Here is an 823-nt window from a genome sequence, read left to right on the forward strand (position 1 = left end):
CGAGAACAGGGGGTATAGGGGCCTGTGAGGTGGGTGTGTTTTCGTCGACAGGTGGTAATGGAGGTTGGCGAAGACGGTTGTGCTGCTTAAGTGCTGGACGAGGGAGGGGATGGGGGCGGGGAGGGGCAGGGGGAGTGGTACTGGCGGGAGTGGACGGAGAGACGAGGGGAGAAGCGAAGGAGACGCGCGGAGGTGGGGTGGATGTAAGGGTGGTTATTTGCGGGGTAGGGGGGGGTGACGGTGTAACGGTCGTAGAGGGTTGTGGGGCTGGTGGCGAGGGAGAGAAGCGGGCGATGAGACGGGCGACGTTGGAACGGGACGGCGGAGGCTGTTCCGCGGTTGGGTGTGTGCGTGGGTTCGGAGTGGAGAAACGGTGGGTAAGTTGTCGGACATGGGAGGTGGTGGTAAGTGGAGACGGCGAAGCAGTTGCAGACGGAGGTGACGCAATAGGAGAGGGCAAAGTAGTAGTAGACGGAGACGACGAAATAAGAGAGGACGAAGACGACGAAGTAGTTGTAGACGGAGGTGACGAAACAAGAGGCGACGAAGGTGACGAGATGAGAGGCGACGGAGACGACGAGATAAGAGGCGACGAAGACGACGAGATAAGAGGCGACGAAGACGACGAAGTAGTTGACGGGGACGACGAAGTAGGTAGGGAGGCGGTGGACGAAGTGGCGAGAGTGAAGGGAGTGTGGGACGGTGGATCGTAGAGGACGATGAGCGGCCAGGGGGAGGGTCCTGGCTCGTTGTATATATATATATATGTATATACATATAGGGTATATATATATATATACATATATATACATATATACATATA

This window comes from Volvox carteri (assembly GCF_000143455.1).
Source record: "Volvox carteri f. nagariensis unplaced genomic scaffold VOLCAscaffold_85, whole genome shotgun sequence".
Lineage (NCBI taxonomy): Eukaryota > Viridiplantae > Chlorophyta > Chlorophyceae > Chlamydomonadales > Volvocaceae > Volvox > Volvox carteri.